This window comes from Cherax quadricarinatus, chromosome 17 (assembly GCF_038502225.1).
Source record: "Cherax quadricarinatus isolate ZL_2023a chromosome 17, ASM3850222v1, whole genome shotgun sequence".
Classification (NCBI taxonomy): domain Eukaryota; kingdom Metazoa; phylum Arthropoda; class Malacostraca; order Decapoda; family Parastacidae; genus Cherax; species Cherax quadricarinatus.
This window is the reverse complement of record NC_091308.1, coordinates 5,675,937-5,690,190: the sequence shown is the minus strand read 5'-3', so window position 1 is coordinate 5,690,190 and position 14,254 is coordinate 5,675,937. Positions and strand designations below refer to the sequence as shown.

At 38.3% G+C, this 14,254-nt stretch overlaps 1 protein-coding gene across 1 annotated transcript in view; it reads left to right on the top strand.

Annotated features, from left to right (window-relative positions):
- LOC128686396 (putative gamma-glutamylcyclotransferase CG2811) overlaps positions 1–14,254 on the top strand; it is a 105,017-nt gene that overhangs the window by 26,829 nt on the left and 63,934 nt on the right. The gene's annotated exons all lie outside the window — the stretch shown is intronic.

Below are 14,254 nucleotides of genomic sequence, written 5' to 3'. Positions count from 1 at the left end.
CAAGAAATACATTCCTGGCACTGAAATGACATTTCCTCTGTTCATTAGTCACGTCTCAAGGCCCCTCTTACATTCTTTTGCTTTCCACTTTGAATTTTTATTCTTACAAAAAATAGAAAATTTACTGTTGTGCAGACTACTGCATTAGTGTAAAAAATGGTATGAATCATATTGGCGCACTTGCAAAAGAATATTAGACTCACCATTTGACATGTATTGGACGCTTGGCATGATTTGTTTACTTTTGAACTTTGGTAAAAATCGAACATTTCTGCTACTTTGAGCTCAATTTCAAGGTACTTTTCAATGTAAAACCAGTCAAAATCATCTCAATTTCTATGATATGCCTTCCATTCTATAAAATGAGACCAATAAAACTAGAATACAACAAAAAATACCATACGAAAATACAGTGCAAAGTCGCTGTTTTATTCCAAAAAAACGGTCGAAGTTTTTTTTTTCTCATTATGCACTGTGTGCTGCAGGATTTTTTTTATACCATGCACACTGACCACATAGACCCATTCTTTCATATGGAGGCCTACCAGCTTTCTCCCACTAGATTTGAGGGCGCTAGAATTTAGGCATACTAGTACGTCAAAAACCCTGGGTCGTAAGCCGTACTACTACGTCCGAAACCCTCAAAGGGTTAAGAAGCGTAGTGGCATACATAGTGTGATAAGGCATGGTGAGGCTGCCAGTTCGGACCACAAAGCAGCTGAAAAATATGTGCAGGAATTAAAGGAGTACATAGACAGTGAAGGACTGAAACCTGAACAAGTGTTTAATTGTGATGAAACAGGCCTGTTTTGGAAGAAAATGCCAAGCAGGACCTACATTACTCAGGAGGAAAAGGCACTCCCAGGACATAAGCCTATGAAAGACAGGCTTACTCTTCTCATGTGTTCCAATGCTAGTGGTGATTGCAAAGTGAAGCCTTTATTAGTGTATCACTCTGAAACTCCCAGAGCGTTCAGGCAAAAGAATATCCTCAAGGCTAATTTGTGTGTGCTGTGGAGGGCAAACACTAAGGCATGGGTCACTAGGGACTTTTTCTATGACTGGTTACACCAAGCATTTGCCCCCAATGTGAAAAATTACCTAACTGAAAAGAAATTAGACCTTAAGTGCCTCCTGGTATTAGACAATGCCCCTGGTCATCCTACAGACGTGGCAGAGCGACTTTGTGGGGACATGAGCTTCATTAAGGTGAAGTTTTTGCCTCCTAATACCACTCCTCTCCTGCAGCCCATGGACCAGCAGGTTATTGCAAACTTCAAAAAACTGTACACAAAAGCACTGTTTGAAAGGTGCTTTGTAGTGACCTCAGAAACACAATTGACTCTAAGAGAGTTTTGGAGAGAGCACTTTAATATCCTCAATTGTGTAAACCTTATAGGTAAGGCTTGGGAGGGAGTGACTAAGAGGACCTTGAACTCTGCTTGGAAGAAACTGTGGCCAGAATGTGTAGACCAAATCGATTTTGAAGGGTTTGAGGCTAACCCTGGGAATCCTATGCCAGTTGAGGAATCCATTGTGGCATTGGGAAAGTCCTTGGGGTTGGAGGTTAGTGGGGATGATGTGGAAGAGTTGGTGGAGGAGGACAATGAAGAACTAACCACTGATGAGCTGCTAGATCATCTTCATCAGCATGAGGTCACACCTGAGGAAACTGCTTCAGAGGAGGGGAGAGAGAAATTAAAGAAGTTGCCTACTTCAAAGATTAAGGAAATGTGTGCAATGTGGCTTAAAGTGCAAACCTTTTTTGATGACAATCACCCTAACACAGCTTTTGCAAGCCATGCTGGGGACTGTTACACTGACAATGTTGTGAACCACTTTAGGAAAGTCATAAAGGAACGGGAGGTACAGGCCTCTATGGACAGATATGTTGTGCGACAGAAGTCCAGTGACTCTGAAGCTGGTCCTAGTGGCATTAAAAGAAGAAGGGAAGTAACCCCGGAAAAGGACTTGACACCTCAAGTCTTAATGGAAGGGGATTCCCCTTCTAAACACTAAGACTCTCGCCTCCTCCCATCCCATCAATCATCACCAGATCTTCAATAAAGGTAAGTGTCATGTAACTGTGCATGTCTTTTTCAGTTTGTGTGTATTAAAATTAATATTTCATGTGGTAAATTTTTTTTTTTCATACTTTGGGGTGTCTTGCACGGATTAATTTGATTTCCATTATTTCTTATGGGGAAAATTCATTCGCATAATGATAATTTCGCATAACAATGAGCTCTCAGGAACGGATTAATATCGTTATGCGTGGGTCCACTGTATATGTATATATATATATATATATATATTGATATGTATAAACAGAAGGATAGATGGGGGCTCTTGAACCACGGTTCGAAAATTGACAGTCCATTGCACTACTTTCTGGGCTACTGAGCTTCTAATAGAGAAATCTCAGAAGCAGTAACTCTGCTCCTATCAGAGGCACCTACTGTAATGCAGTTGGTGACTTCTCCACAGCCCAAGAGCTTTAACAGTAGATCTGTTCTCTCCTCCCTCAAAACCACATTTTCTATGAACTTACATTAAAGTTGTAATAAACAACCAATTTTTGAATTGCAGTTCAAACTCCTATCCACTCTTCTGTTTATTCATTGACACTTATTACAACTTAATCTGAGTTCATGTAGGGATATGATTAACTACTGCTTGTTTTAGTAGATAAATGAGCAAGTTTCTTCTGTAGCAAACTCCTAAGATTGTAGGGGTTGACTAGGCCTCATTATCCAGTAAGCTCTACTTTTCATTACCATTAATGATATTGTACATTCAACATTTCTAGTAAACCTCTTCACCTTTGTGAGTCTTGAAGTCTCAGGACAGTGTAATTTAGTTCACTAGTTCGGTGCCTTCATTTAATCAGGGGAAAATGTTTTCACATTCCCTCTATCATCAAGGACTCTCTTATTTCCATTGGGGTCCTGCAGTCTTTTCTCCCAGGATGCAACCCCCACACCAGTCAACTAACACCCAGCTACCTACTTGCTAGGTGAATGGTGACAGCAGATGTAAGGAAACACCCAGTGTTTCCATCCAGCCAGGTATCGAACCATGGACACTCAGTGTGTGAGGGAAGAGTGTTGCCTACCAGGCCACAGGACACTGTGGTTTCCTACTAGCTCAGAGGACTTGGTGATTCTACTACTCATTGAGTGTTTCAGTATTTGTTTAGGACATCATTCTAATGAGATTATTGCCTCTACCTTGGTAAGGAAAATATTAGTTATGAGCCTAGCACAGCAGCAGTTTTTCTATGGCCAAATTAGTTTGTCACCTTTTGGCCTATTCTTAGAGGGGATATAGGTGTTATGCTGCTCTGATTGTATCATGTCTCTTCCTCACTTTTCATCAGAATTATTGGGTGCCTAGCAGGGTTGTTGAGTCAGAGTTGGAAGCATTTCTTGGGTTACTGGAGTTAGAGTTGGAGTCAATAAAATGTAAGTAGAAGAGTCAGAGTTGCCATAAATACAGTAGCCAGAGTCAAATGTTTTATGTACCGACTCCACAGGCCTGTTGCCTAAAAGTGGCAGTAGCTATTTTTTTTCTTCCAAGACTTGAGCTAATTTGTAGTTTCAGTCAGTTTGGTATTTGAGGCTGGGGTCATCTCATATTAGAGATACTAGAATTCCTCTCAAGGAAGCTGCAGATTCCCTCAGTGATGTCACTTTTATCTACTTCTAAACATTTATGGTTCTGGGCTATCAGTGATAGGAAGGGAAGATACTTAACTCATTCCTTTCTAAATTAGGGAGCATTTTTTTCTGGTAGCAGATCTGTGGTCACTTTTGAGTGTGAGCTGTATTTAGGGGAGATTGGGGCATTCAAAATGCAAACTCACAGCAACAAGTTAGCATTGTTCTAATTCCTATCTGGTTAGGATTAGGTACAAATTACCTAGAAATTTGTGATCAGTTTTAGGCTTTTTTTTTTTTTCTTGCCTTATACAAGAACATTCCAGTAAGATCGTCAACCTTTTTGTGTATGGCCAAGGTGTCTTTATCTCTTCCTTGATTCACCCTTGGGAACCCTATTAGAAACTCACATTCTTTGAATAGAATTTGCTGCTTAATTCCAACTTAGTTTAGGTGAGGATCTGATGACATCTTGCATGGTGGCTCATAGCTCAGTGGAATTGTATTTGGCTCACAACTGAATTCAGGGATAATAAGAGGGGGGTACCATGCAGACAACCATTTGGGAGTGCACAGAAGCTAGGCAGAATGATCTTCAGATCCTGATGTTGGTAGTCCTTTGATATATACTTATGATACATGTATTTTTCTGTATTATGTAAGAATGCTTGGTCTATTGCATATTCATTTTAATATGAGTGGGTGTGCATTATGGTCATTCCTCTACTTTTTCCCAAAGTAGAGGATTGACCATAATCAGCCACTAGCTGTGAATGTTGGGTGTTACTCATAACCTGCAAAATGAGACCCTTTACAATTGTGTCCAGGCCAAACATGTTCTGTTGGGGGGGTACAGATTATGAGTTTCTTGTCTTTGCACTAAAGTATTTTATGTTCCTGCCTTCTGTTTGACAGTTACCTTCACCTTAACATATGGGTACTATTGGTAGGATTCCTAAGTATTTCATCCAAACCCATACACAGACCACAGTATAGTCTCACAAAGCCGAAGAAGGTAATATCTTCGTAGAGTTTAGTGGAGAGAGACCACCACCTCCCGGTGTCAGCTGTTCCAATTCAGACTGTTCAAATGGCATCTGATAACACCTAGAGCTACAAAAACTGAAGCCAGAGGAAAGGTAGAAGGTATATTAAGCTAAAATTGGCAGGAAAGCCCCCAAATTAGTGGCATACAAATAATATGGTTGTGCTGCTATTGTTAAGTGGTTCATTGAACTCTACATAGAAATTAGTTTTTCATTTTTTAAATAATGTGCAGCGCTATATGACCCTCATGGGTTTAGTGTTTCTTTTTTATTATAATAATAATTAAAGAAAGTATACTCCTTTGCATCACTTCATCTGATTTAGTTTGACAACCTCTTGTGTTATATCATTGTTTTCATATGTAATACTGAATTTTTTATGAACATTTTCTTTTTCAGATTAACTGAAATTACATTGGAAAGATGTCTGGAGATATTGAGGTTCAAGCTACACTGACAATTCGTCTCATACGCTCTTTTGAACATCGTAACATTAGAAATATAGTTCTTCACAATGTAAATCTTGATCAGTCGGTTGAGGACTTCATGGAATTAATCAGAGAAAACTTGAAGTCAACTCCGACCCTTCCACCTCCTTTTCGCAATTTCATGTTTGATACTTTAAAAATTGAGACGCAAGCTTATGGCTTTAAGACAAATGACCCTGTAATTAACAGAGAGGATGATGCAAAATTGATTTTAAAGCCTCATCTTCGATTGAAAGATTGTGGGGTTAAGCATGAAACTGAAGTAAACTTTTTCAAGATGGATGACTATCTTAAGTATAAAGAAAATCCAGTACTTGTTTGGTAAACTTCCTCAGTTGTGCTTAAAAAATCATTGTTGTTGTTAGATATGTTTTATAAAATAACCTAGAGTTTTTAGAATTGAAGTTGATAATTCTAGCATGAGACTGCACTGTTCAGTCATGTAAAAAACTTGCAAGTTATGTAAATTTACATGTGTGATCTCGAATGTAATACAGGTCGGCCATCACTAATCCGGCAATCAGTAATCCAGTTCCATCGGTAATCTGGCACTAATTTTGGCTAACATTATTTCAAATTTCCAGGGTTGCCCCACCAACCTGCTGCTACTGTTTGGTGGCACTACTTGCTTCATAAGTCATTTCAATTTCTTTTTCCTATTTATTGTTAAAACCTGCTCACTTTTAGCTCTAGCCATGGTTCCAATGAATAATAGAAATGCTTCTCATTGTGTAAAGCACATAAACCATACATTGTCCATAAAAGATATGGTGGATTTCAAGCCACTGTCGGTTGCCATGAGCTCAGCTCACTCAGATAAGCTGTGATCGGTAAATTTGGGCCTACATATCAGAGAATAGGTCTGTGTGGTAAGTGTGCACTAATTAAAAAAAACCTGCAGTAAGCAGTGCATAATGAGAAAAAAAAATGTGATCGTGTTTATGGTGTAAACCCGACTTTGCGGTGTATTTTCATATGGTTTTTATGGTTGTATTCCCGTTTTTTTTGGTCTCATTTGATAGAATGGAAGAAAATTGCAGAAATAGATATGATTTTGATTGGTTTCACAGCAGAAAGTACCTTGAAATTGAGCTCAAACTAGCGGAAATGTTCGATTTTTGCTGATGTTTAAGAGTAAACAAATGACGTCACCGTCCAATACATGTCCAACTGGCAGGTCTAATAGGTAGTCATGAATGGCTTAAAATTATTTATACAATTATTACAATACTGCAGTAGTCTACGTAACAGTAAATCTTTTATTTATTGTGTGAATAAAAATTCAAAATGGAATGCAAGCATAATATAAGAGGGGCCTGGAGATGTGACTAATGAACAGAGAAAATGTTATTTTAGTGTCAGGAATGTTTGCACTGTTTATTCTGGACCCTGTTTTGAAATTGGCATCTCTTGAAATTTGTGTGAAATTGGCCAAATTACCGATTTCTGACCACTTTATTGGGTAGTTGAAATAGGCAAATGGGCAGTTTCTTGTACTTAGTCAACAGAATGGAAGGAATACTAGTGAAATAGCTGTGAGTTTGGTAGACTGGAACAATGGAATGGGCCCAAAATAGGGCCTAAAGTGGGTGAAATTGCCAATGCCTAAATATCACCATTGGGTTAAGTGTAGTCTAACCTAACCACTCAGCAATCCGGCAAAATCTCATGCCAGATTAGTGATGGTCAACCTGTACTGTATCATACAATATTCACTGATAAATGCCTTTAGCTAAAAGTTGGCCTTGTTGATAAGTAAAATATATAGTCCTTCATTCATTGCTCAAAGTGTAGCATTAAAATTACTGTGCAGTGTATGTTAACATTCCTGCATAGTTTTAGCAACTTTAGAATTTATTGGAGTATAAATGCTCAAACATTTGAAAGATTTTTAAATTGATTATTAGTTTTACTCTTGATTTTAACTTGAGGGTATGGATTGGGTGGAGGAGGCAATTGAGGTTTTTTAACCAGTAGAGGCTTAAACATGCAACAGGTTTGTGTGAACATGTTTAATGGGGATGACAGGGGATGAGTGGTTTTTATGTCATGATGTGCTGTTGGACCTAGGTAGTAGGTTGGTAGACAGCAACCGCCCAGGGAGGTACTACCGTCCTGCCAAGTGAGTGTAAAACGAAAGCCTGTAATTGTTTTACATGATGGTAGGATTGCTGGTGTCCTTTTTTCTGTCTCATGAACATGCAAGATTTCAGGTACGTCTTGCTACTTCTACTTACACTTAGGTCACACTACACATACATGTACAAGCATATATATACACATCCCTCTGGGTTTTCTTCTACTGTATTTTCTTTCTAGTTCTTATTCTTGTTTATTTCCCCTTATCTCCATGGGGAAGTGGAACAGAATTCTTCCTCCGTAAGCCATGCGTGTTGTAAGGGGCGACTAAAATGCCGGGAGCAAGGGGCTAGTAACCTCTTTTCCTGTATATATTACTAAATGTAAAAGGAGAAACTTTCGTTTTCCTTTTGGGCCACCCCGCTTCGGTGGGACACAGCCGGTGTGTTGAAAGAAAGAAGAAGTGCTGTTGGAGTGTGAACAAGGTGACAAGAAGGGATTCAGGAAAAGTGGTTAACCAGATTTAAGTCCTTGATGTGGGAAGTGGAATACTTTGAAGGAGGGTTGGAGATGGTGCTGTTAGGAGGGCTATTTGTATTGTGATATCTGCACACTTCTGGCAAGATAATTATTGAATGAGTGATGGTGAATGTTTCCCATTTTGGGTCGTCCTTCCTTGGTGGGAGAGAGGCAGTGTGTTGAAAAATTATTTACAGGATATTGTCCTACAGTTATGAGATATTATCACTACTGTGATTTATGAGCTGTTATCACTCAGATATAACTTTTAAAACAGTAGCAGTTGCCTGAATTTGTGTGTATATTCCTAAATATAATTCTTTTGCTTTATTGTGCTATATAGTTACTTTGTCAGGCTTTTAATAATTGAATATTTAGTAATTAAAAAAATATATATGTTGCACTAAGTGTAGAAATATGCAATTAATCTTAGAAATTATAGTACATTGGTAAAACTGTTCTTTGTTTGATATACTTGTAAAGGTGGTTAACACTCATAATTTAATGATCATTTCCATTTGATAACTAACACACACTTTGAAGAGGACACTTCAGATGATGTATGGGTGTGTCATGAACTATTATACAGTCACAACTTGATTGTGATCTGATGATGGTCCAGGAAGGCTTCACACATCCTCTGTAGCCTAGGTTGGGGAACTGGAGTAAAATACCCCATATGGGGTAAAAATGAAAATCTCAAGGGTAATGAAGGTTCAGTAAACATAGTAGTAAAATTGCACAAACATTTATTAGTTTTTCATTTCATTATTCTGTTAATTTTGTGTTTTATTTTTAAAGTTGCTTTATTGCGTATAATCCATACTTTTTAGCTTCTATGACTGTATTCTCCATACAAATGAATTCAATAAACTATTTTGAATTTGAATGCTCCTTGTGTTTTCTGGATTCTGTGGACTTTCAAGGCTAGTGGGTGATTTCGCTGTACTGTACTGCACTCAAATTTGTTTTGGGGTAATATCCAAAAAAGTTTGCTAACCTCTGCTCTATAGGAATTGTTCCTACCATTGTATTGTGATTTTATTTCTCATTTCAGTTTAGTTAATAAATATTATTTACCACTCTTAAAAGTTTTGTGTATATATGTACGTTTTGTAGGTAGTAGGTTGGTAGACAGCAACCGTCCAGGGAGGTACTACCGTCCTGCCAAGTGAGTGTAAAACGAAAACCTGTAATTGTTTTACATGATGGTAGGATTGCTGGTGTCTTTTGTCTGTCTCATAAATATGCAAGATTACAGGTACGTCTTGCTACTTCTACTTACACTTAGGTCACACTACACATACGTGTACAAGCATATATATACACACCCCTCTGGGTTTTATTCTATTTTCTTTCTAATTCTTTTTCTTGTTTATTTCCTCTTATCTCCTTGGGGAAGTGGAACAGAATTCGTCCTCTGTAAGCCATGCGTGTCGTAAGAGGCGACTAAAATGCCAGGAGCAAGGTGCTAGTAACCCCTTCTCCTGTATATATTACTAAATTTAAAAGGAGAAGCTTTAGTTTTTTCTTTTGGGCCACCCCACCTCAGTGGGATATGGCTGGTACGTTGAAAGAAAGAAAGATATGTGCGTTTGTCCGTCTGCAAATTGTTGATAGCATATACTGTATATGCCATATTTTAAGGCATCAGAGATATTATTTTTTTTCCAAAATAAGTCTAGAAAATTTACCCAGTATCTTGTAGACCGAGGGTTACATTGCTCATAGGCATCACCCTAAGCCTAGAGAAGTGTTTCGATACTAGATAGTAATCTAAGCTCCCGTATTACCCAATAATGAATTGTGAAAACTATTTTGTATAAAATGTTGAATAAATAACAAAAATAATCATAAATAATTGTAAAAATTTGTTGGCACTTAGCAGTAAGCTGAGGTAACCCAGGCAATGGAGTCTCATGGACTACAGGTAGTATGATAAGTACATTTATTTAGGTACAGTTACACATAAATACAGTTACATAAATTATCATACATAGTAACGTGTCAGTTACCTAGGATAGCCCCAAAAAAGCCAAAGTGACTTCTTTTCATTTGGGTCCTTGACTTATTTATATTGAGGTCCTTGATAGGCTAATTTGCCTCTTTACCATGAAAGCACCTAGTAATAATATTTTTACTCACCTCAAATAATGCTGATATTAAAGAAACATTATCAAATATAAAAAGCAAAAGCAAAATTGTGATACGTTAAAAGGGGTTCAAATAATGATACATACCAGTATATGGTAGTAATACACAAAAGCAGCCATTTGCCCACTGTAGGTTTGTTTTAGTCATGGTGCTGTACAAAATAGTAAAACCAGTTAACATAAATATGAAACAAATAGTAAAACCAATAAACATAAATATGAAATCAAACATAAATGTAAAATCAATAAAAACATAAACATTAAATATTTTTAAAACACATGAAAAACCATCACAAATCAATATGCAGTCCTAGCCATAGACACATCCACTGGCACACATCAAGACGTGACTCAGTGAGTAGAAAGAGAATGTGGCCAGTCAGGTTCAGTTCATGTACTAAATGTGACTCACATTAGGGATAGTGTCCTGCAAATGTTCAGTTGCAGCTAAATTCAGTGACACTGAAAGACACACAAATACCGCCAAGCACAAAACACTGAAGAACCATTCAGTACATAAAGACAAACAATTCTTCAATTTAAAAGATTAAGCGATGTAAGAAGAGAGGGGAAATATACCAATATATCTTTGTTTATTGCTGAATATTGTTCATTATTTAACTCTGCAAAAAAACATTTTGCTGACAATTTGGATGTATGAACCTTTAAGCTCAGGATTGGGATTTAGTAGATTTATAATAATTGCCTGTATACAGTGGACCCTTGCCTAACGAACGCATCGCATAATGTTAAATCCGCCTAACGAAGTGTTTGAGCGTAAAAATTTTGGCCCATGTAACGATAAAAAACTCGCGTAACGTGGTTCGTCCAGGAGCATCCCAGGTGTGGCCTGAGAGCGCCTCACCTGCCCTGTGGGTGCCAGTGTTTACAAGCCAGCCAGTGCAGTCGCATCTACGTGTACATTCGGTACATTTCACATTATCCCAGTGTTTTTAGTGCTTATAACTGCAAAATAAGTCACCATGGGCCCCAAGAAAGCTTCTAATACCAACCGTGTGGTAAAAAGGGTGAGAATTAGTATGGAAATTAAGAAAGAGATAATTGCAAAGTACAGTACGAAAGTGGTGTGCATGTCTCGGAGCTGGCCAGGTTGTATACCAAACCCCAGTCAACCATCGCTACTATCTTGGCCAACAAAATGGCAATCAAGGAAGCTGTTCTTGCAAAAGGTGCAACTTTGTTTTTGAAACAGAGATCACAAGTACTCGAAGATGTTGAGAGACTGTTATTGGTGTGGATAAACGAAAAACAGATAGCAGGAGATATAATCTCTCAAGCGATCATATGTGAAAAGGGTAGGAAGTTGCATGATGATTTAATTAAAAAAAATGCCTGCAACTAGTGGTGATGTGAGTGAATTTAAGGCCAGCAAAGGTTGGTTTGAGAGATTTAAGAATTGTAGTTCCATACATAGTGTGATAAGGCATGGTGAGGCTGCCAGTTCGGACCAAAAAGTGGCTGAAAAATATGTGCAGGAATTCGAGGAGTACATAGAGGCTGAAGGATTGACACCCCAACAAGTGTTTAATTGTGACGAAACAGGCCTGTTTTGGAAGAAAATGCCAAGCAGGACCTACATTACTCAGGAGGAAAAGGCACTCCCAGGATATAAGCCTATGAAAGGCAGGCTTACTCTTTTGTTGTGTGGTAATGCTAGTGGTGATTGCAAAGTGAAACCTTTATTGGTGTATCACTCTGAAACTCCCAGTGTGTTCAGGAAAAACAATGTCCTCAAGGCTAATTTATGTGTGATGTGGAGGGCAAACAGCAAGGCATGGGTCACTAGGGACTTTTTCTATGACTGGTTTCACCATCTGTTTGCCCCCACTGTGAAAAATTACCTCCTGGAAAAGAAATTGGACCTTAAGTGCCTCCTAGTATTAGACAGTGCTCCTGGTCATCCTTCAGACTTGGCAGAGCGAATTTCTGGGGATATGAGCTTCAACAAAGTCAAGTTTTTGCCTCCTAATACCACTCCTCTCCTCCAGCCCATGGACCAGCAGGTCATTTACAACTTCAAAAAACTCTAGACAAAAGACATGTTTCAAAAGTGTTTTAAAGTGACCTCAGACACTCGACTGACCCTAAGATAGTTTTGGAAAGATCACTGTAGTATCCTCAGTTGTGTAAACCTTATAGGTAAGGCTTGGGAGGGAGTGACTAAGAGGACCTTGAACTCTGCTTGGAGGAAATTGTGACCAGAATGTGTACAAGAGAGGGATTTTGAAGGGTTTGGGGCTAATCCTCAGGAGCCTGTGTCAGTTGTGGAATCTATTGTGGCATTGGGGAAGTCCTTGGGGTTGGAGGTTAGTGGGGAAGATGTGGAAGAGTTGGTGGAGGAAGACAATGAAGAACTAACCACTGTTGAGCTGCAAGAGCATCTGCAACAGCAAGAGGCCAGACCTGAGGAAACTGCTTCAGAGGAGGGGAGAGAGAAATTGAAGAAGTTGCCTTCTTCAAAGATAAAGGAAATGTTTGAAAAGTGGCTTGAAGTGCAAACCTTTATGGATGAAAATCACCCTAACACAGCTATTGCAAGCCGTGCTGGTGACTATTACAATGACAATGTTGTGGCCCATTTTAAGAAAATCTTAAAGGAACGCCAGGTACAGAGCTCTATGGACAGATTTGTTGTGCGACAGAGGTCCAGTGACTCTCAAGCTGGTCCTAGTGGCATTAAAAGAAGAAGGGAAGTAACCCTAGAAAGAACTTGCTACCCCAAGTCCTCATGGAAGGGGATCCCCTTCCAAACAATAACAACTTCCACCATCTCCTCTCCTCCCATCCCATCCATCATCACCAGATCTTCAATAAAAGTAAGTGTCATGTATTCTTTATTTAGTATAGTAGTAATTGTGCATGTCTTCTTCTGTTTGTTTGTAGGAAAATGTATATTTCATATGGTAAAAATTTTTTTTTCATACTTTGGGGGGTCAGGAACGGATTAATTTGATTTCCATTATTTCTTATGGGGAAAATTAATTCGGCTAACTATAATTTTGCCTAGCGTTGAGCTCTCAGGAACGGATTAATATCGTTAGGCGAGGGGTTCACTGTACTGACACTTTTTTTTTAGCCCAGTTTCATGTGAATTTTGCATGTTGAGTGCTAAATCAGGGTTTCAGATCTCTGATCTAAGAATTATTCTCAGGGTCCAAGAATTCAAAAAAAAAAAAATCCTAAGAAATGATAATCTCTTTCAGAAGCTAATAAGACCAAAAGTATGAAATTTGATGAAAATCTTATGGAATTACACTCTTGCAAAGCTAGCGGTCTTGGCAATATTTGCGCATTGGCGATTTTGCCTACTTTGAGACCTATTTTTGGCCAATTCCATTATTCCAGTCAACCAAACTCATAGCTACTTCACTAGTTTTCCTTCTGTTCTATCGATTGAGTACAAGCAACTGCCCGTTTACCTCTTTCAGCTACCTATTCAATTAAGTGATCAGAAATTGGAAATTTGGTAAATTTCACACAGTATTAAAAAATGCCACTTTCAAAATAGGATTCAGAATAAACACTGTAGACATTCATTGCAATAAAACATTTTCTTTGTTCATCAGGTATGTCTTCAGGCCTTTCCTATATTACACTTGCTTTCTATTTTTAATTTTTATTCACCAAAAAACAAAAATTTACTGGTATGCAAATCGCTGTATTATTGTAATAATTGTATAAATAATGTCAGTGCATTCCTAAATGAGTATTAGACCGGCCAGTTGGATGCATATTGAAGTGACGTAATTTGTGTCCTCTGGAATATCGGCAAAAGTCAAACATTTCTGCTACTCTAAGCTCAATTTCAAGCTACTTTCAGTCCTGAAACCAATAAAAATCATCTCTATATTTATAATATATCTGCCATTCTATCAAATGATGCTAAGAAACTGAGAATAAAAAGAAATAAAAATACACTGCAAAGTCGGTATTTTAAACCAAACTCGTGGTCAGTTTTTTTTTTTACCCATCATGTACTGTGTGGGGCAGGATTTTTTTTTATGTGCTACACACTCACCACACAGACCCACTTTCTTATATCTAGGCCCAAATTTGCCACTCACTGCTTATTATCTGAATGAGCTGAGCTCACCACATAGTTCTACGGTACAGACCCAGGGTAGTTCTGTCAAATTTGAAGCACAACTCGTCTTACATAAACAGGTCATCGGAAGGACCGACAGTCCTGTAGTGATCCCATCTCACAGTTTACTGTGCACACCAGCCTCACTCACTTGACCACTCACTTGGCTATTGTTGTATATCTTCACTTGTACATTCTTGTTTAT